At 37.6% G+C, this 22,507-nt stretch overlaps 1 long non-coding RNA gene and 1 pseudogene across 2 annotated transcripts; both read left to right on the top strand.

The window, feature by feature from the left end:
* The first annotated feature begins 599 nt into the window (after nt 1–599).
* Nucleotides 600–1,933, top strand: LOC121801154 (annotated as a pseudogene).
* Nucleotides 1,934–5,738: 3,805 nt separating this feature from the next.
* LOC121800163 lies at nt 5,739–10,102 on the top strand. Of its 2 annotated transcripts, none has more exons than XR_006050444.1 (8): nt 5,739–6,106; nt 6,204–6,306; nt 6,934–7,006; nt 7,110–7,192; nt 7,719–7,819; nt 8,631–8,915; nt 9,163–9,241; nt 9,811–10,102. It is a non-coding gene; the product is annotated as an uncharacterized LOC121800163 (long non-coding RNA). The 2 variants fall into 2 exon arrangements; XR_006050443.1 differs by having other exon boundaries at nt 6,198–6,306.
* Nucleotides 10,103–22,507: the final 12,405 nt, after the last annotated feature.

Raw genomic sequence — 22,507 nt, 5'->3', positions numbered from 1 at the left:
AAAGGTTGTTTTTCGTATTATTAACTGTAAAAAATCAGCAATTTTGGCTGGATTATACTAACCAAACCACTCTTAAAATATTTCAGAGAAAACTATAATTATAATCTTGGCTTAACCTTTAAAATTAGAGTCAGAGGTTAATTTTCAGAGACAATATTTAATGAAGCCTTGGAAATTAAAGTCAGATAAAACAAATCAAATCAAATTAATCGCACACTGTTTCGTAGAGGGTGTACCAAAATCAAAGACCGTGATTGATATATTGAAATTTCCATTGTTATTTAACAACTTAGGCATTAATCATGACTTTGATGTTATTTAAATAGCCCGTTATTATAAATTAATTGAAATTTTCACAAAAAGTTTAAAAAATATTAGTACTATAAAATAAAATTGTACGATAAACTTCTTAGTTAATAAGTTCATATTTATTTAATTTAAATAATCAATTAATAGTAAATAATTAATGAAAAATTAAACAGGAGTGTATTACTAACATTCTACCGATAGATGAAGCAATATGCATGCATAGTATTACACACCTTCACAAAATTAATAAAATTCATAGTATTTCAATTATAGGAGTAGCATATAAAAGCATGAATCTGACGTAAATATTCATATTTATTTGTACTTGTATTTAAAAGTTTGCAGTGAAACCCTTATAAATAAGAGAGCTGAAATAAAAAAAAATCAAAATCATACAACAATTAATCCAGTCCAGCTGTTGCAAGAAGGCTACCTTCTTCTTGTCATCCCCATACTACTAGGGCTAGGCACATTAATCTTCCTCGCTCTCTCTCTACAAAAACGACAAGGCTACCTGGCCCCCCCAAGCTCCCCCTGATCGGTAACCTCCACCTCCTCGGCAAGCACCCCCCATCTCTCCCTCCTCTCTCTCTCCAAAAAATATGGCCCCCTCTTCCACCTCCAGCTCGGCCAGATCCCGACCGTCATCTTCTCTTCCGCCGCCACCGCCAAGGCAGCCCTCCAAACCCACGATTGGCCCTCGCAACCCGGCCCGAGATCTCCGCCGCCAAAACGCTCTTCTACAACTGCACTGACGTCGCCTTCGCCCCCTACGGCCCCAACTGGCGGAGCACCAGGAAGCTCTGCACCCTCGAGCTGCTCAGCACCAAAAGGGTTCAATCCTTTTCCTCCGTTAGAGCGGAGGAAGCTTCTAGACTCGTCCTCCGTGTGTTGTCGACCTCTCGAAGCTGCTGAATCTGTACGCCAGCGACGTGCTCTGCCGGATTGTGTTCGGCAAGGACTTCTCTGGCAGCGGAGAGTATGAGAGGTTTGGGTTTAAGGAGATGCTTGATGAGTATCAGGAACTGCTTGGGGGGTTTTCGCTTGGGGATTTCTTCCCGTCAATGGAGATGTTGCAGGTGCTGACGGGGCATAGGGGGAGTCGGAGAAAAAGAAGTCGTGTCTGAAACTGATCTTCCTAACCTAAAGTACATGAAAGCCGTGATCAAAGAAGTCATGAGATTGCACCCTCCTGCACCTCTACTTGTCCCTCGTGAATCCATGACACAAATCACGATCAACGGCCATACCATTCCGGCCAAGACGCGCATCTTCATCATTGCATGGGCCATAGGTAGGGACGCTGAATACTGGGAGAATCCAGAGGAGTTAGATCCCAAGAGATTCTTGAACTCAGATATTGATTTTAGGGGCCAGCACTTCGAGCTGATTCCTTTTGGAGCGGGCAGGAGAAGTTGTCCTGCTATAAGCTTCGGTTTGGCGACTGTGGAGATGGGATTGGCGCAGCTTGTCCATGAATTTGATCGGGAGCTGCCGCATCAGGTTAAGCCTCATAATCTTGACATGGCCGAGGTTTTTGGCATCACCATGCACCGGAAATCGCCTCTCGTCGTTGTCGCCAAGCACCATTTTTTTATTTCTAAAACTCAAAATTAGTACTCGATTTGACACCGTGCGAGTTTACGAATGTGAATAAAGTAAGTGACAAGAGTTAGTGAAGTGCGTGTCCACTTTTATATCGAATATTAGTTATTAGTTTTATATTAAATTGTGATTGTAATGATTTAGTGGAGAGTGAGACCCATTAATCCAAAATGAAAAAATGAGACATTATTTAGTGGAGGGAAGAAGTAGAAATAATGTTGTAATGATCTAACTATTATTTGTGTTAGATAAAATAGAGTAAGCAAATAGTACATGAGTTTGGTGATTTGCTGTTAGGCTGAGAGAAAAACGAGTTATATTGGGCTGAGAGAAAATTGAGTTGAATTGGGTTTTTTGCTGCTGGGCTGAGTGAAATAATTTATTTGGGCCTTTGAATGAGTCAGTTTACCCATGCCTTTATTAAAACTCTTAATTGTTAATTGTTTCACTTAGTAAAAGAATTTTGATATGAATTGAGTATATATGATTGTTCTAAATATCATTATTAATCAAATAAAATAAATAAACTTTTTAATAACTTTACTATTTTAAAATTGGAGTTTGGGATGGGGAAGAAAATAACATGTCCATAGAAATAAATTCATTTTCTGATGTAATATATATTCTCATTTGGATATTAATGACACGATGACATTTTGAACATGTCCAAGTGGAGAAATGATAATTTTAATCTAATGCAATATTTACAAACGTTTATCAAATATCATTTAATTTCGTATGAATTATATCATTTGCAACTTGACCCATATATCATAAAAATTCAATAATTAATGTTTTAGTAAAGTTACGGATCTTACATCTTACTCCCTCCGTCCCATAAAAATATATGCACTTTCTATTTTTCAAAAGTTATGTCAATTAAATAATGTAAGTCTCACTATCCACTAACTCTACTTTAACTACTATTCTCTTATTCTCTCTTACTTTTACCATACCATTCTCTTTCTATCTCTTAATTTACCAATTTTGTCTTAATTCTCCTGTCATATCCATTGTCCATATTTTATGCGACGGAGGGAGTTTAATTTAATAAACCAAAAAGCGGAAAAAAAGTTAGAGATAAACACCTTGTATTTAAACTAATTAATATTCTTACTAAGAGGATTAAAGTTATTGGCCGCTACATAAAATGATCCAAAATATCACATGTAGTGATGTAGCATTGTTTTAATACGAGTCTTTTGGTAAATTAATCATATTTAGGTTTGGTAAATTAACCATGTTTCATTCAGACATGATAATAGTAAGATAACAGAAAATTAACTTATCTTAAAATCTTGTGTGATGCAAAAAGTATTTTATAAGATTAAATTGTATATATATGGACAAATATATCCTTCTTTTAAATCTTTGTTGGCCATAATAAGTTAATAACCTTATTAAACTTAAATCCATTCTTAAAGTAATTTATTGATTTAAATAGAGATAATATATCCTTCTTTTAAATCTTTGTTGGCCATAATAAGTTAATAACCTTATTAAACTTAAATCCATTCTTAAAGTAATTTATTGATTTAAATAGAGATTGATAGTCGCTAAAATTCTCATTTGTAATGTTTCGTTGTCAGGATTTTGCCTTGAAAAGTAATCTGATTCCTTAATTTTAAATTTTTATGTTTATTTTGATTATTAATAAAATTGGAAAATTAATAAAAATCCTAAAACCAAGAAAAGTAATACTACAACTTTTCCCAGATTTTGAATCCTAACTTTTCATAGATATTATTTTTCCTAGTTTTAGGATTCCTACATTTTAGGTATTTAATGGAGTGAGTATAATTTTATACAACTATTATTACCATGAAACTTTCTAAAATTTTGTGTTTTTCCTACGAACTTTGAAGTTGACATATAATATCACGAATTTTAATAATTATTCAATTTTTCTCACCAGCAACAAAATCCAATAACATTTTATTTTGTCAAATTATATAAAATATAGATAAAATAATAACAAAAAATATTATAGATATATAAAATAAATGAGAAACGAGAAGAAGAGGGTAACTTAGTGTATATCTTGGTCCAGTTTTCAAAACAGATAGCTTAACCCAAAAAAATTAAGTTAATTTTTCATTATGTAACATAGGCTTCAGTATGCTTCTCTAGGCCAAACAATAGCACAGGGCTCATTTCTAGTACTCATTATGCACCAAACAAGTGAAGTGAATAAGAGCTTATAAGGACTCTTTATCTTAATGTAACATAGCCACCAAATAGATTCATAGTATAAATAAATGTCAATCACACATTCAATCCCCTTGATAATACACACATTTCCCTAACAAAATGAATTCTTTAAACTAATAGTACTACTTACTATGAAAATTCCGCAATGATTATCCATTGAGCACAGCTTGAGCAAAACCGACTTTTATTTACTCCTCATTACTCAATAATCTTCAAGTAGTAGATGATTACGTAGGAAGACTTAATTACAAATAAGATTTCTACCCAAAAGAATAAAGTAAAACTGAGATATATATCAAACTAGTATTTACACCCGTGCTATGCACGGGGCATATAATTTTTAAATAATGAATGTAAATTTTAATGAAATATAGAAACTAAGAATTAAAAACAATATAAAGATTTATAAAAACATAATGTGATTATAAATAAAACATTTATACTAAATGAAGAATTTACTCATCAACTATAAATGAAATATTTCATATTCGGCAATCAATTTTATACAATTTTAATTTATAATATAAGTGGAGTAAAATAAACGACAAATAAGAGATGTATGACTAATGATCAAAGAGTATGAGTTAGTTAGAATAAGATACACAAATAAAGAACATGTTATTTGAGTAGAGATTAAAGAGAAAAATTAGAAAACAACAACAAACCAACCAATAGTTCATAAGTTTTGAAAAATTTCTTTGTAAACAACATTAACAGTAGCATCGCTTCTATTATCATCTTCATCTCCACAAACTAAAATCTTGAGACCTCTACGACTCGTAACTCTAGATATAGCAACATACATCTTTCCATGACTGAAGACTGGTTTTCGTAAAAATAATCCAACATGAGACAGAGATTGACCTTGACTTTTGTTAATGGTCATTGCATACGACACATCCAAAGGAAATTGTCGTCGTTGGAATTTGAATGGCAACCTTGGATCAGATGGTATTAAAGACGGGGAATCAAAACTTTATGACCAACATTATGCCACCCAATACTTGTCCCTCAAAAACATAATCACCCAAACGCGTAATTATCAGTCTGGTGCCATTACACAATCCATTCGAGTGATCTATATTCCTTAACAACATCACAAGAGTACCAACTTTCAACAACAATTCATGATTAGGTGCACCTGAACACTTCAACTTATTCAAAAATTCAACAGAATGTATCTCAGCTAAGCCATTTGATGTCAAATCTGAGTTTGAGATACTATCAGAACTCAAATAAACTCGACCCTGACACTGATCCACCGACATCATGAATTGGTTAACCTCATCAACAACCTCTAAAGTATGAGCAAGTATGGCACGATCATGCAAACAATTACTCAAAAGCCCATGTTTTAAAATTGAATAATAAAATAACAAATGGATCGTTTTTTGTAATAGTTTTTTCTCACAGCCCAACTCAATTATAAACAGAAGCCCAGACAAAAGAATAAATTGAGAAGCCCAACTTCTCATTTTAATAATACTAATTATAGGCCCATACGATATTTCAAACAAACTTACATAACTTATCAAACTAAATAAATTATTAAGCATAATTAATAAAACTTAGTGTTTAATACGATACTATATAAAAAATATAGGAGTATATAGATCTTTGTCACATTGTATGCGCGCCGCATCAGACGGGAACCCTAATTTCAACCACCTTCTCCACGCCTCCATCGACGAAAAATGGCCCGTTCTCAGGCGGTGGACGACACAAGGACTCCACTGAACCACAAATCGGCGAAAACTCTATGCGACGAAACCCAAATTCCTCTACCTTCTAGCCACCTCCTCCGTCGTAAATGGAGAAACAGAGGAGGAGGACGGTGCCTACACTCCATTAAACACCAAATCGGTGACGGCTTCACACCGATTGCAGTTTGAATTTCCTTCACAATCCGAAGTCATCGAAGGTTTTCTTCGAAACCTTACCACGTCGGCAGCAAAAAAACCTCTCTGAAACCAGGAAAAAGGTAAACAATTGTTCACTCTGGAATTATAAGTTTTAGTTTTTAATTGCATGTTTAGTTATTCAATTAATTTCAATATAAAAATGTTTGCTAGGAATAGATCTCATAATATTGTAGCAGCTATGATTCTCTGCCACACACTTCAAAATCGTGATAACAATGGGAAAGCATAACAAAATCAAAGCCGACAAATCCAGAAAAAGGTAAACCCTAGAGCCATTTTTTATCAGATTAATTTTATGCTCATATTAGGAACACTAATTGCATTTAAATTTAGGTACTTATGTCACATAAACAATTTCTTCACATTTTAATTGTTATTTGTGGATTAAATAGATGTCATGGAACTTTATATTGGTTGACATTTTACTTGTCAGAAAACCAAGGTCTTTATCAATACTAACATTATTTTTCATACATTACTTTGCAAGTGATAGCAAATGAGGATATGCAAAAAATAAACAAATGACAAAGGCTTGAGCAATTACTGACATGAACTTGAAGGTCTAGACAAAGAGTTGTGATATGAATAGATCTTCAAAATTGGTTGCTTCTTTTACTTTTTCATTGTTAAAGAATAAAATATGTAAATGTTTAACTGGAGAGGCCATTTTCTGTGTAATATTATTAGGGAATGTTCTTTGGATTCTTGTCCCCTGTAAAACAAAATACATTAATAATTTATTCAACTTAGTTTAAAATAAAAGCACAGTTGTTTGGTAGAATAAAGAACATACTACCTTAATATCATGCAAAACACACTCTTGAGGGGTATTATTTTTATCTTTATATTTCTAAATAAAAGAAAATAATCTTAAAACTTTTTGCAGGTGATGATGTACATGGATTGTAAAAAGAAGTGGCAGGAAAAGAACCAAGAATGCATATAAACTGTAAAATAAGGTAAATGACATTAAACAGTAGCTAATGCTACTAATTTAAAATAATCAGAAACATAGTAAATTTAGAAACATAAAAAAATAATATAACAACAAACTGATTGCAGGGACTGATCTACAAAAATATCAATCAAAGGAAGCATGACTTGAAAAAAGATGACATGAGCATGGAGGCAATGGCAGATTCAAGGTAAGAAAACTACATTGTAAAATGAGTTTTTACATATGCAAAATATTTAGCACTATTAGTAAACATTGTGAAATTAGGATAACATAAACATGGACTTAATGACAAATTCAACTTAGATAACTGCATAATCATGTAGCTGAGAATTTACAGGAGATAACACAAACATGGACTGAATGATGCTTGGATTCTTGTCCCCTGTAACACAAAAGACATTAATAATTAGTTCCATTTAGTTTACAATAGAAGCATAATTGTTTGGTAGAAAAAAGATCATACCACATTATCAAGCAAAACACACTCTAGGCTGTTATCATTTTTATCCTCTGGAACCCCTTCATACCTACAGACACATCTTACTTTAATGGTGGATGTAGTGATTGCCTTGGAAAGATTGTTTAAGCAGGTTACAAAAGGAGACATTACTTCACAATCTATTCAATCAGATGGAAATCATATAATGTCAGAAGATGAATTGTAATAGTAAATATATGAATTGTAACAGTAAATAAAGTCCATTTTTGTGCAGGAATTATGCTACTGAGAGGGACATAAAAAAGGAAGAAAAGGAAAGTCAAGAAGATGTGGTAACAATAGGAAAACAGCCAATATTACAGAAATGACAAAATGGTAAGAAAAACACATTCTATCATTTCTTCCTAGCTGAGTATTTACAGGAGCTATATATCATAAACTAACTTCTATACAGATAAGTGCATTTCAGAAATAGGAAGAAATATGTAAAGAAGATTGAATCAAGGGGAATGCAGATAAGAACTTGAAAAGAAACTCCACCAAGTTTGTGTGCTGATTCGGTTAAGTGTTTTCAGTTGTGAGGGGTTGGTGAGTGATTGTAGAAGCAGTTAGGAAAGGGTATTTATAGGGTAAAAAATGGCCAGCATGCTCTTAAAAAAGTCATTTAGGTTCCCAAAGAAACATAATAATTAGAAAGGCCTTCCAAATGACAAAATTAATATAGTCTGACATAAAAATCTATTAATAAATAAGTCTTTTCATTATACTTCTTTTAACTACATATACTTAAATATTAATCACACAGTACTAATCTGTCATTCAAAGAGAATCAGTGGCAAGACACTAATTCAATTTCACTTACTTGAGCAAAAAGTAGATTAGGTGTTTCAATACTATTATTAAATAAGATTCAATTTATAATCAGTAGTATTAGATTTGACTGTGAAGCAAAATACCCTCAGAAAATTATCAGTAGTATTAGATTTGATTGTGAAGCAAAATACCCTCAGAAAATAGCATTAAGACATAGAAAAGATTGAGAGGTTGTATTTTTTTAAACGGCTAGAAATCTACTATGTTCGAAATAAATTTCATGTATACATTAATATTCACTGATTTGGCCTTCTGTATACATTAATATCTCATTTATTGTAGTCTGTAGTATTTAAAGGACACTCTTTGATAGGAATATCAAAAGGAATAAATGAAAACCTAGAGAGATAGCAACCGCGTCTATCATTGAAGGAAATAGAGAGAGAAATAAAACTTGCTCTCTCAATAAAAGAGAAGGAGAAAGACACAGATCTGGAGCAGCAAACTCTCACATTGGAGGAAAAGGAGAGAGACACAAATGTGGTGACTGCTGGTGTCTAAACAATGATTACAAAAAAGCACAGGTGTGATCCACGTATGAACACCTATGGAACTCTAGCATGAAACAAACCGTAGGAAGAGAGGAGTTATACAAAAGGTAATAGTACATATTTATTCAGCTTCCTCAAATATTTTTCTGCCCAAATCAACAGAGATTGAGTATTTAAATATGAATCTGATTAAGTGAGTCATTATAGCAGAAAAATAAATATGAATAATTGGAGCTTATTGCAATGTTTTACATGTTTGAGTTTAGATTATATAAATTTCCATATATATGGTTGCTTGAGGTTAAAAAAACAACTCAAACCCTAATGAAATATTAGCCGCCTTTCACTATGCAGGAAAAAGGAAAAGCATGCATGACATGTCAGACTTGGGGGGCTCAAAGCTATTCTATATCATCATCACATAACGGAATAGGTATGAAATTCTTTTCTTTTAATACATCATAACTAAATGAGACTCAGTTATAGTTTTTGCATCTCAATCTAATGGGTACAGATTAATTACTATACCTAGTCAGAATTATATCATCCATGTTTAAATTTTTTTCGGAATATAGCTAAAGTATGCTTCTTTTAACTACATATACTTAAATATTAAACACATAATACTACATCTTGCAATTAGCACACTACAACTAAGATTACTTTTATTAATCAGCCATTTAGATAGAATCAGTAGCAAGTTACTAATTCAATCACTTTCCTGATCATAAAGTAGATTAGGTATTCAATCCAATTAGTAAATAACATTAAGACTTAGAAAAGATTGAGAGGTTGTATTTTTTTAAATTGCCAGAAATTTCATAATAGTTCGAAATAAATTTCATGTACTAATCATTATAGTGACATTATAATCTTTCATACACTAATTGCTTAATGCTTTGCAGGTAATATTACTGAATTTAATGGTGTTTCTACATTTTTCCATTTTATTTAAAGAAATGACTTACATGGATTACTAATATATGCTGCATTTATTATCAGGGACAAATGGATCAATATGAGCTTTGGAAATATGGGAAAAATATATTGGTAATAGAATAGTATAAAATTACTACAACCTATGTCGATCCTACAAAAAGGGTTGTAATCTATCCCCCCCTCTCTCTATATATATATATCTCCATCTCTCTCTCTATCTCGGTCTCTCTCTATATCTATCTTGCTAATTTTTCATGTTCTATAATTCTGATTTTATTATCTAAGTTACTTATTTTTAATGCTGTAAAATTGTCATTTAATTCTATGATGCTTATATCACAAGTTCTTCTTGGTATTTTTTAGTATTTTTAAAGTGCAGGTATTAATTGAATTAAAAACAAATTTAAAATTCTGAAAATGAGTTAATTTTACAAAACCTATGCAAGCCTAAGTACCAGTGCCATGCTCCCAAAAATAAAAGGCTTTCACAATATCCCATGCCATGCTTTGTCTTAATTTTCGTGCAGAGTAATTTTTTATTGAGTGAACAATTATCAACAGTTTTCCCGCCAAAAAGGATAGAATTGGTATTTCTAAAAAGTTTTACAAAACTGTCACTTTATATAATGATAGATGATAGATTTGTAATCTTTCACTTGTCGACTCCATGATTAATTTACAGCTAGTTGTATTAGTTGATGCACAAGTATTAAAATACAAAAGGCCAATAGTTGACAAACCTCGATCTGACGTGGCATACCTCTGTTATAGTCAACGCTATTGCCGCTTTTTTAACCGTTAGATTTTGTTTTTGTTGGAAATATTAAGTTGGGGTCTCAAGGAGTGTTGGAAATAATAAAGTTGGAGTATCAAGATTATTGGAAAGAGACATCTTATAAGTTCAAGGAATATAACATTAATTCTGTTATAATTCCAAGTGTATAGTACCTAGGAGTATTTATTTCTCTAGCATTATAAATAGGACGATCAAGTGTATTACAAATCATCTCAATGCAATACAATTCCTAGTTTTATCATGGTATCAAAAGCAGAAACGGTTCTGTGGTTCAATCGAACTCAGAATTAAAATTCATCATTGTTCAAACCCTTCCCAAACCTTTCGACTAAGATCCGGCAGAAATCCAAAAACAACCAACCCCGAACCTTGGCTACAGATCCAGCAGAAATCTCTCAAACCTACACCCAAAAACAGCCAAAATCAAGTGAGTATCAATCAACATGACAAACACCTTTGAAAACGTCTCAACTAGATTCATGTTTTTTTTTCCTCAAACATCATCATGGCGGGGGGTTAAGGCGGACCCACAACCTGTATATATCAAAAATCACCAAAAGAACATACATCAGTCAAGCCCAAAGGTGACTCGGTCCGCACGAGAGATACAAATCACAAGAGATAACAAAGCTACTATGGTATCCCCACAGACCGGGTACTAACCATCTAACTAAAGAGAGAACAAACATAGCAGAGCTATACATCAAAATAATAACAAGGATGATGGCCAGAAGTTGGCCAAATCCAAAGGAAAACAAAAAACCATAAATCAAAGCCACGAACCATGTGAAGTAGTCATCCATCTCGATATCTGAATCGGAAATTCGGATAGCCCAACTGGTCCATCCTGACGAGCGACTTCAAATACCGAGGCGCTGAATCCGCATCAAAGAAGGTGATGGCAGGGGTCTGGACCCCCTACCTGCCAAAAAATCGGCTGGACGGTTGCCCTCTCGATAGATGTGAGAGAACATAAACTGCATCTGTGCGAGCAGTGTGCGAATGCGAGCCATGTGATGTCTCACATCCGCTGCTCCTCCGCGTCCTGAAGTGAACACCGCAACCACTGCTGCCGCATCCATCTCGACCCAAACTTGCGATGAGAACTGCATAGCCAAAGTCAGCCCGTGAAGAAGAGCTAAGAGCTCCGCCTCAAAGGCCGACCCGGCTACGGGGGGCGTGCAAAAGCCCCCCAGGAGGGAACCGTCTGAGCCACGAACCACTCCCCCACCGCCTGCCTGTCCCGTCGAGCTAGTAAAGGCCCCGTCGGTGTTCAGCTTCACCCAAGGATCGTCGGGTGGATGCCAAAGCACTTGCAGGGACCTCAGAACTCGCCGGCGAGGAGGAATCGAAGGCATGAAGTCGACAGCCGGAGAGCAACCGCGCCAATGAATGGGGACTAGCACGCCCGCCGCCACCAACATCCGTAAATGCCGAACAACCTGCCAAATAACATGAGAAGAACGAAAAGAAATTCCACGGTGCTTGCAGCTATTCCTTTCCATCCAAATAAACCAGTATACCAAACAGGGAATAATGAAGCTGATGTGCAAGGCGGCGGCCCTGTGAGAGGATCTCCACCAAAAACCTAATCTATGTGCAATATCAGTGCACGTGTGAATGTGTGTGCTGATGAAGACAGAGATAGTCGGGGTCAGCCCAGCATTCCAAACCATGCGAAGTCCGAAATGTCTAGGGGACCGTGTCCGGATGAGCTCCCAAGCTGAGGCTGTCAAGAACTCGCCATCGCCAGTGAGGCTCCATCCCATCAAATCCCGCCTGCCCACCTCAACTGGATTCAAGTTCGATGGGAGAAACTTCCCTGTTTGGGCAAGAATAATGCGAGTCAACGTTGGCAGTCGAGGAAAACTCCATCTTCTTGAATGAGATTGATAAGGCTAATTTCATGCATTGGTTAAGGGTTAAATTCACACGTTTGTGGGGTCTAACACATGTTTTAAGCCAGGTATGTAGAAGGTTTTCGCCAGATCCAGGAAAAGAGAAGGACATTTGCATGGTCCAAGGAACTGGCGGATAAGTGAGCAATTTGAAGAAAAATTGCAAGACGGATGAAATCAAGATGCTGAAGGGTAGAATGGAGATTTCTACGAAGGCTTCTAGAAGATTATGTCCGCACCTATATAAGGGAGAAAGCATGCAATCTGGAGGATCGGCTGGGTGGAGACCTTATTAACAGATCGTAGCTCATAGCTCACTCACTTCTACACACTTGGGTATTCATGAGGGAATCGTAGGGTAGTTCTGGGTTATAGTCTGCTAGACAGTAGTTGGGTAACACCGTCCTCAAGGAGGGCGAAGATACAATTTAAACGCTTTCATTTTTAGTTTCCTGTCATGGATTTCGCCGAGCTTCGCCGTTCGAAGTTCGGCCCTGTTTGCGGTTGAATTGCTTTTGGTTATTAAATTTCTATTTTCCGTAATTTCTCTACTTATGTCAATTTCGATTATGGATGTTTATTATTCTGAGTTTGTTGTGATTGCTGAGTTGGATGTTTGAACTTCGTATTGGTTGCTGAGTTTGGGTGAAATCGTTGGAATCTGGTGTTGATCGGAGTAGATCTTGTTGAATCGGGAACTATGGAGCTGATTTTGGTTGTTGTTGGGTTCGGACTGCTTGGATCCGGAGTGGATTGAGCATCCGACGTTGGATCTGAAACAGAGTGATCGATATTTATGCCTAGCTTTCGTGCTTTCATTTCATTCCGTCTAGTATTTGTAGATCTGTTTTATTTCCGGTTGTTTGCAAGTTTCCAACGTCTGAATTTCTATATTCTGTTTGAATCTAGATATGTGCTCTGTTTTCTTCATGTTCGAGTTTGATTCAGCTCCTAAGACACATGCCGATGTTAGTTAAATGCTTTGTTAGTTAGTTGCAGCTTTAATTTCGTACGTTCTGTTTCTGGAATATGGTCCTCACTGTTTACCTGCTTTCTGTTTAGAGATATTAGGAAGTCGTTTGCTCGGTCTAGTAAGCTAGTTAGTTATTTTGTTGCCACAAGGTTGTTCGATGTCAGCATGATGTTTACAGTTTCCTAGGTCTAGAGGTTAATTTCGTGCCTAAGTCTAGTGGTAGTTAAACCTCAACCCAAATTTACGTGGCAGCAGCCGTTTTCTAATCCAAAGTTCCTTAGATGCTCTCCTATGTATCCATCTTCGTGGGATCGACCCCTACTTCTCTATACTAGTCTATAGTATAACGGGTTGAGGGATCTTTGAACGCGAGAAGTGTGTGTCCAACGACTGAGCCTTCTATATTCTCTTGAGTTCCTAGACCAAGTGATCTAGTGGATTCATTGGATTTAGTGGGCTCGACCTAGAACAATAGAACACGAACACATGTCTATAGCCTTCCGCGCGCTTCAGAGATGAAGATCCTCCAAAAGTCGACGACCCAAAGTTCAAAACATGGCAGGAGGCAGATTTCACAGTGTTCTCATGGTTGATCCAGAATATGGATAAAAAATTGGTGATTCAATTCGCTCAACACCAGACAGAGAATGAGATGTGGAAAAGCCTCAACACTACATTTGGAGTCAAGGCTGACCCTGTGCAGGTGTACGACCTCGAGATCAAGACAAACAAATTAGTTCAAGGAAATGAATCCCTCGAAAGCTACTGGAGCAATTTACAAAATCTGCGGGTGAACACGGATGCTCGAAAACCTTGCCCGTATGATTGTTGCGACAAAGGTATCAACATTTACAGAAAGGAACAAGAAATTAAACGGCTTTACCAATTTCTTGCCGGATTGGATGAAAAATATGACAACCTCAGAAGAGAAATATTGAAGGATGAACCAAACGCTGAAACTGCCTTCGGCCTCATCAAACAAGAAGAAGCTCGGGCCGGAGTCTGGAAACCATCAGAGAGTACCACCAACGTCAACGCCGACATAGGCGCCGGCTTCGGTGCTCGTCAGGGAGCCCCACCGCCCCAGTTCGGCGGTCAGAACAGAGCACCACAGCCACCGCCGCCCCATCGAGGACCACCTTCACCACCACAATCACGCAACAATTCCTCAAATCGGAGAGGCATCGACAAATCAAAATTGTATTGTACCCATTGTGGGATGACAAAGCATACCAAAGAAACTTGCTTCAAATTGGTGGGATTTCCAGAATGGTGGGAGGATGGACACAAACTGAACCAGAATTCAACCGGCAAGGGAATAATGGCGGTGGGGAGAGAAGAAGGCGCCGGCTTTGTCTCTCCGACGGGCAGCCAAGGGGCTACCCATGCCGAAAACAATGGCGGCGAACCGATGGAAATCTCGACCGGCGGCGGATGGTGGGGTGCGAACAGAGGAGGAATCAACCGAGAAGCGGAGGCGGCGGGAGGCTCTGCCTCGTTTACAAAGGCAATTGAAGGTAAAGGGTTTGACGTTGCCCTCAAACCCTTCCACTTTTCTTTTTTATGAATGAAGTCGCGGAGTTTAGAGTAGCGTGTGTTTATATGTTGTGAGGTCAAGACACCAAGTCCTATGAATCCACTAGATCACTTGGTCTAGGAACTCAATGTAACTCAGAATACTCTGTCGTTGTACACACAAAACTCCCCTTCAAAGATCCCTCAACCCGAATACTATAAATTAGTATAGAGAAGCAAGGGTCGATCCCACGAAGATGGACACGTAAGAGAGCATTTAGAGACTCTTGACTAAGCGGCTGCTGCCACGCAAACAGGGTTGAGGTATACTACTAGACTTCGGTATATTAAGCTTACTTCCTAGACCGTGTAAACGACTACCTAATTTAGCTAGACAGGAAACAACTAACAGTGGGGACCATGACCTAGAAAAAGCAAGTACGGCAGAAAAGCTGCAAATAACTAAATGAGCATTCAACTCACAACGGCATGCATTTCTTCAACGGAATTAAACACGAAGATGAAGGAAACAGAGCACATTCCCAGATTCAAACAGAATGTAAAAGTTTGGTCGTCGGAAACTTACGATAAACCGGAAATAACTCAGATCTACATATACTAGACGAAGCGAAATGAAAACACGAAGACTAGGCATCAAAATAAACCAACTCTGCTCAGATCTCACGTCGAACGCTTAATCCACTCCGGATCCAAGCAATCCGAAACCAACCATAACTCGATTCGTCTCCATAACTTCTGATTTAACAGATCTACTCCGATCAACTCCGAATTTAAACGTTTCCATAATCAATCTACAAACCAAATTCAAACCTCCGATTCATTCACCAACAAACTCCGATCACTCCGATCCAGCCATTACTCTGCACAGATTTAGTAAACAATTGCGAAACGCATCCAAAACAAGTAAGCTAGCTCAAACTCCAGAAAATCACAACAGCAAAATCTGACATCGACATAACAGAAAATTAAACTTGCATAAAAACACAGAATAGTCGACAAAACAGAGTGCCGAGCTTCGAGCAGCGAAGCTCGGTGAAATCCACAAAATACGAGCAAAATAAACGGAACTTGTTTCTTCTCCCTCAACAGGACGGTGTTACAACCCAACTTGAAAATACGAGAAAGTGGAAAATGAACCCAAGCGCGAAACCCCCTGAATTTCTCTCTAAGAACCCAAGTGTATAGAAAAGTGAACTAGCTGCAGACTGTTAGTGAGGTCTCCACCTGAGGAGATCCCTCCAGAATGCATGCATCCTTCCTTTTATAGACACGGACATAATCTTCTAGAACCTTCGTAGAAATCTCCATTCTACCCTTCAGTTCTGAGATTTACTCCGTCTTGCAATTTCTTTCACAATGTTCACTTATTCGCCAGTTTCCTCGGGCGTGTGATTGTCTCCTTCTTTTCCTGGACCTGGCGAATTTCTTCTATACACCTGGCTTCAGACATGTGTTAGACCCAGCAAATTCACAAATTTATCCCCTAGACCTATGCATGAAATTAGCCTTATCAATGAACCTGCCCCCACCCTCTTACATGACAACCCCCATATTTATCAAAAATCTTATGTTGACCCCAACACTAGCATTAAATACCATAGTAGCCCAATCTCAATCCAAAATCGTTTTTCCGTATTAAGAGATACCCCAGAAATTTCCATTGCATGTCAAGTCACAAAAATAGATGGAAAAAATGAAAATGGGTGGATTTTTTATTGTGGGGCAACAGACACAATGTCATATGATAGGTCTGACTTTGGAGAGTTGACTAAATCAAAAAGAACTTATATTGAAACAGCCAGCGGGGAATTTGTTTCTGTTGAGGGGTCGGGAACCATTCAAATATCACCATCGTTGAGAATCCCTAATTGTCTCTTTGTGCCAGCTTTGTCTCAGAAATTGTTATCTGTCAGTCATGTTACACGAGAACTCAATTGCACCCTTCTAATAAATCCAAAATTTTGTTGTCTACAGGATATCCGAATGGGGAGGACTATTGGGCGTGGCACTGAGCATCATGGGTTATACTATGTGGATGAGACGGTTCAAACTGGCAAAGGAATGTTGGCTCATGGAAATTCAGAACGAGAAGCTTGGTTATGGCATAGGCGGTTAGGGCATCCGTCTACTAGTTATTTAAGTATTATTTTTCCGCATCTAGATTTGAGTTCTGTTTTGTACTGTCAAACTTGTGTTTTGGCTAAAAGCCATCGAAAAACTTTCAGACCCCAAAACACTAGAGTTGATAATGTTTTTTCCTTAATTCATTCTGATGTGTGGGGCCCATCTCTAGTTATGGGGGGAAATGGTTTTCGATATTTTGTTTTATTTATTGATGATTGCACTCGCATGACATGGGTGTATTTTCTCAAAAATAAATCAGATGTTTTTCCAAATTTTCAGACTTTTACACCATGATCCTTACCCAATTTCAAACAAAAATTAGAATCCTTATGTCTGACAATGGGGGGAATATGTTAATACTCGGATGAAAGAATTTTGCACCAATAATGGCCTCATCCATCAAACCTCATGTGCCTACACCTCCGAACAGAATGGAGTTGCCGAAAGGAGAAACCGTATAATTCTTGAAATGACCTGAGCCATCATCCTAGATTCAAAAGTACCAAATTTTTTTCTGGCCTGAAGCCGTGGCTACATCAGTTTACACCCTCAATCGTCTCCCCACCAAAGCCCTTGGCCTTAAAAATCCTATCCATATGTTATCCAGCATGACTACAATTCCTCCTGCCTTATCCCGCAAACCTCATATTTTTGGGTGTTCGGTGTTTGTTCATATTCCAAAACATGAGCAAACAAAACTATCCCCGTGTGCAACCAAATGTGTTTTTATTGGGTATGGTGTCAATCAGAAGGGGTACACGTGTTATGATCCAAAAACTCGTCAAGTGATTACCACAATGAACTACACCTTCTTAGAATCTAAGTTTTTCTATAACACTCAACTTACCAGTCAGGGGGAGAGGGAAATTACTAGTGTTGACTCGATAAGTTGGCTACTTATGTCGAATAACCATAATCCCACTGAAGGTCCACCAGAGCCAAATAATACTGTCGATGAACTTGTCTTAAACACATCTCAACCTGTGGTTCATGGTGGCGCTCCAATACCGCCCCCTCCGATATCTGAGGTAAACAATCATGTTGAAAACTTTGTTACTACTACTGCTGACCCTGTCATTACAGAAGAAAGAATGGAGGAAGTCATAGACGAAGATACAGGGCAGTATATCTTACCACCCCGAAATAACCGTGGTGTTCCTCCCAAACGATACTCACCGGAGAGACCAAGTAAACAAGCAAAATATCCAGTAGGGAGTGTGGCAAAGGCAAATATGACAAGACTGGCAAGAGCTTTTGAGGCAACCCTATATGGAGAAGAAGAAATCCCACAAACTGTGAAAGAAGCCCTGAAGATCAAACACTGGAGAGAAAAAATGATGGTAGAGTTGACAGCTCTAGAAAGAAATAAGACATGGAAAAAGTGTCGGCTACCAAAAGGGAAGCGAATTGTGGGGTGCAGATGGGTCTTCACCATCAAACGAAGACCCGATGGAACCATCGAGAGGTACAAGGCTCGGCTCGTGGCTAAAGGCTACACTCAAACCTATGGAGTTGATTACTCCGAAACTTTCTCGCCAGTGGCAAAGATGAATACTGTTCGAGTTCTGCCTTCTATAGCGGCAAACAAGGATTGGCCCCTGTTCCAGTTCGATGTTACTAATGCATTCTTGCATGGTGAATTAAAAAAAGAAGTTTACATGGAAGCTCCGCCAGGTTTCGAAGATGATTTTGAAGATGGAGAGGTTTGCCAATTGAAGAAAACCTTATATGGGTTGAAACAGTCTCCAAGAGCTTGGTTCGGGAGATTTACAGAAGCCATGAAGAAGTACGATTACCTACAGAGTAATGCAGATCACACTCTATTCACGAAGAAGAGAGGAGATAAAATCACGTGCCTGATAATCTACGTTGATGATATGATTATCACAGGAGACGATTGTGAAGAGATAGAGCAACTTAAGAAGAATTTGGCAAGAGAGTTTGAAATGAAGGATTTGGGAGCACTCAAGTATTTTCTGGGAGTCGAAGTCCTAAGATCAAAGGAGGGGATCTTCATAAATCAAAAGAAGTATACATTAGATCTCCTAGTAGAAACTGGTATGATGGAATGCAAGCCGGCAGACACACCAATCGCTGTCACCATGGACTTAAAATCACGGAAGGAGCTAATTTGGCAGATAAGGAAAGGTATCAAAGACTGGTTGGAAAACTGATTTATCTTTCACATGCCAGACCTGATATAGCTTATGTTGTTAGCGTGATAAGCCAATTCATGCACCGACCTCAAGATGATCACCTTGAAGCAGCGTTGAGGGTTGTCAGATATCTCAAAGGGACTTTTGATCATGGGATAATGTTTAGACGTGGCAACCATCTTGAAATCCACGGCTATACCGACGCTGACTGGCAGGAAATCCGATTGACAGAAAATCAACTTCAGGGTACTTCATATTTGTTGGGGGGAATCTAGTCACCTGGAAAAGTAAGAAGCAAAAGGTCGTGGCATTGTCAAGTGCAGAAGCTGAATTTAGAGGAATCAGGAATGAATTAACTGAATCTTATGGCTCAGAAGATTGATGGATGAGCTTGGTCTTTTGTCATAGAAGACCTGTCAGATTTTTTGTGACAATAAAGCTGCAATCAGTATCGCAGAGAATCCAGTTCAACATGACCGAACAAAACACGTTGAGGTAGATAGACACTTCATCAAGGAGAATATTGAAGATGGAATTGTTGAGTTCCCATTTGCTAGGTCAAAAGTGTTAGTAATTCTTGTGTTCATCTAATGAGCGCAGCGGAAATTGCAGACAAGAATAACAGATCTAGATTCATAATCATATTGCAAGTTGAGCACGTAATACACAACGGAACTAAATCTTACTTGTTGCGTTGTTTTCTTCTACGATTGTGTCCTGCAAGTTGAATCCACTACTATCGAGGTCCACGTGTATTCTGATCCGATGCAGGAACAATTCCTCGGTACAATCGCTCTATAGAGAAAGCTAGGAATTCTCTACAAAGCTTTACGTATTTTCTCTCTAATGTTACGATATTTCTCATCTTCCACAATGGAGAATAAATGACCATTATATAGATGGTGAGTCACTAGGGTTCCATGATTGTTGGGCTTATGGACTATTATAATTGTAGCCCAACTATAATTATTTAATCCATATTAATCTAATCTAGCCCATATCCTTTCAATCTCCCACTTGGACTAGCATTAGATATAATACGCAGTTCCAACTTTGTACCCTTGAGCGGATCAAAATACACATATAGTGTGACCCTTTAGGCCCTCATTATCGACGACGATCTAATCGAAGTCTGCACAAAACTCCTAGACTGCGTTGGCAGCGTAGCTCGATATATGACGGACGTTTACGTGAATTCGGTAAACAAGCCTTTACACAAAGTTTATAGTAATATCCTTTCATTCACGAACCACCCGATTGAGCCTAAGATTTGTCTTGTGTCATCCAAATAGCTCAATCACTTTATCTCATCTTTATTAAATGACCCATTCGATCATATTCAATTACTTTAATTGAATATATCTTTGCATTGGCCAATGACTTAATGGTCAAGTAATATAGAGAATTTGAGTGTTCTCTCGAAATTCTAATCGAGGAATGAATCTCATTCTTGGCTCAACTACCATTTCCATTTATCTTATGCTGTACCCAACACAAGTCCGTGTCTTAATCCTCCGAGGGGAGGCAAAGCGTTGTACAAGGTCAAAGCACATCACTCAACAAACAAAATGTGTAATGACCTCAGATCCAAGGACTATTACATACTTCATGTACTAATAAACTGTAGACACTCAACAAAACAGTTTAATAGTAGGGTATACCAATACTCTCCAAAGTATACCATGTGTCCATCACGAGTATCTAATATCTCATAGTTGTGAGAACAACTACATTCTCGAAGAATGTGATGCAAACCCCATGCTAACCTATAACATATCACCAATATCCCATTCTTGATGATCATTGGTTAGGGCTATTTTAGAATTATACTATATCATTAATGTCTCACACCATTAACAACAGTCATAATTCAAGGGAACAAATATTTAGAATAAAATCAAACATTTAAAACAATTATTCCAATAAGTGCACAAAACCCATATGAAATAAAATTTTCATATAATGTGATCAAGTAATATTGTCTCAACACAAAATGTTTCTAAGACATATAAAACTGTAACTCCCACTGATTCAAAGCCATCTACCAACATGCATAACACCTAAGCTCTCAAAGTGCTTGTTGTGTTTTGCTATACATAACGGTTTGGTGAAAGGATCAGCCAAGTTATCATCAGTGGGTACTCTTTCTAATTTTATGTCGCCTCTTTCAATTATTTCTCTGATCAGATGATATCTTCTGGGAACATGCTTGTTCCTGTTCGTAGCTCTGGGTTCTTTTGCTTGCGCAACAGCACCAGTGTTGTCACAATACAAAGGTATTGCACTATTGGCACTCGGAATGACACCCAGTTCTTTAACGAACTCTAACAAAGCAACAGCTTCTTTGGCAGCTTCAGATGCAGCAATATACTCGGCTTCGGTGGTGGAATCGGCAGTTGTACCTTGTTTGGAACTATTCCAACTCACTGCTCCACCATTGAGGACAAAAACATATCCAGACTGAGACTTATAGTCGTCATGGTCTGTTTGGAAACTAGCATCAGTGTACCCAGTAACTGATAACTCTGGTTGTCCACCATAGACTAAGAAATATTCTTTAGTCCTTCTAAGGTACTTAAGAATAGTCTTAACAGTTTTCCAATGTTCCTCACCGGGATTTTGCTGGAATCTGCCTGTCATGCTAAGCGCATAGGCCACATCTGGCCTAGTAGAAATCATGGCATACATAATAGATCCTATCGCCGAAGCATACGGGATCCTTTTCATGTTGTCCTTTTCTTTGTCATTAGAAGGACAATCCTTCTTTGACAATACAATGCCATGTCCCATAGGAAGAAAACCTTTCTTAGAATTCTCCATTGAGAAGCGCCTTAGCAACTTGTCTATGTAAGTGGATTGTGATAATCCCAACATCCTATTCGGTCTATCTCGATAGATCTTGATTCCAAGGATGTAGGAAGCATCACCCAGATCCTTCATCATAAAGGAACTAGACAACCATTCTTTCACGGATTGCATCATGGAACGATCGCTTCCCATAATCAAGATGTCATCAACATATATGATAAGGTATACGACGTTTCCATTTTCACGTTTACTATAAACACATGGATCCTCTTTGCTTCTGACGAAACCAAACGATTTGATTGTTCTGTCAAAACAAATATTCCAACTCCTCGAAGCTTGCTTAAGTCCATAGATGGACTTCTTTAGCTTGCACACTGCATTCGGCCTTTCTTTCGATACAAAACCTTCTGGTTGTGTCATATAGACATCGCCTTCTAATTCTCCATTGAGAAATGCGGTTTTGACATCC

This window comes from Salvia splendens, chromosome 4, assembly GCF_004379255.2.
Source record: "Salvia splendens isolate huo1 chromosome 4, SspV2, whole genome shotgun sequence".
Taxonomy (NCBI): domain Eukaryota; kingdom Viridiplantae; phylum Streptophyta; class Magnoliopsida; order Lamiales; family Lamiaceae; genus Salvia; species Salvia splendens.
Note: the sequence above shows the minus strand (reverse complement) of the source record. Positions and strands in the feature narration are given on the sequence as shown.